Source organism: Seriola lalandi, unplaced genomic scaffold (assembly GCF_002814215.2).
Source record: "Seriola lalandi dorsalis isolate HSWRI2012SDOR001 ecotype SW California unplaced genomic scaffold, Sedor1 jcf7180002050169, whole genome shotgun sequence".
NCBI lineage: Eukaryota > Metazoa > Chordata > Actinopteri > Carangiformes > Carangidae > Seriola > Seriola lalandi.
In genome coordinates, this window is record NW_019520722.1 from 36,294 (window position 1) to 37,223 (window position 930).

Here is a 930-nt window from a genome sequence, read left to right on the forward strand (position 1 = left end):
CTGACCTCATTCTCAGTGTCGTAAAGTGAAGCATGATGAGAACAACCTGCGTCACGCTCACAAACACACTGTTCATGTGTTCACGTGTGAGAGCAGGTTCGTTTTGGTTCCAATAAAACTCCTTCACCTGGGAGTTTGAGTCAGTGAAGTTTTTCAAATCAAGTCAAACCGAATCAAGCTTTATTTATAAAGCAAACACTGAGGTGCTCAACAACAATAACAAGCTGTAAACTCTTGAAATTGGCCATTAGAGTGAAAAACATGGAGTGATGAAACTGAATCATGTTTACTCCACTGCGCTTGTTATTTTCTATATCAAGGTGCGTTGTTGTACCTGTGTTGAACTCTAGGTTTCTTATAGAGGGAGGTAATGGGAAGTTTAGGACCTCACCTGCCATCAAAGACCTGATGAAATGTGAATCTCAGAGACGGTCTCTCCTCAGTTCAGAGAGAAGTTTAAACGCTGTATACATCTACACCTCTGCACAGCTGGCAGTCATTGAGGAAAGTGGGTGTAAATGTCAAATTCACTGTTTTACAAGTTACAGAAACTGTTGGATGCATTTCCTCTGGAGTCTGCATTTGAAAAAATGAGTTTCAGATGCTGCTGGACGACCTGAAGAACTCAGGTTATTCTGCTGCAGCACACAGGTTCCCTCTGTAACTCACTGTAGCCACTCAACAGCGCCCCCTGTCTTTCCTTAGTAGAAAAGATGAATCATTTGCATCTTTTATTGGCTGATTGTCACACAACATGCGTCTCCATTAACCTGCTTAATGCGCAATTTGAAATTGCAAACTTAAAAACAAGAAATGGAAACCAAGCATCAACAGTGAAGAACCAGAAGCTGCAGTTCCTCTAACGGCCACTAGAGTCTGGCTCCAACAGTGAGTCAGTCCCCATAGACTCCCATGTTAAAATGTCCAACT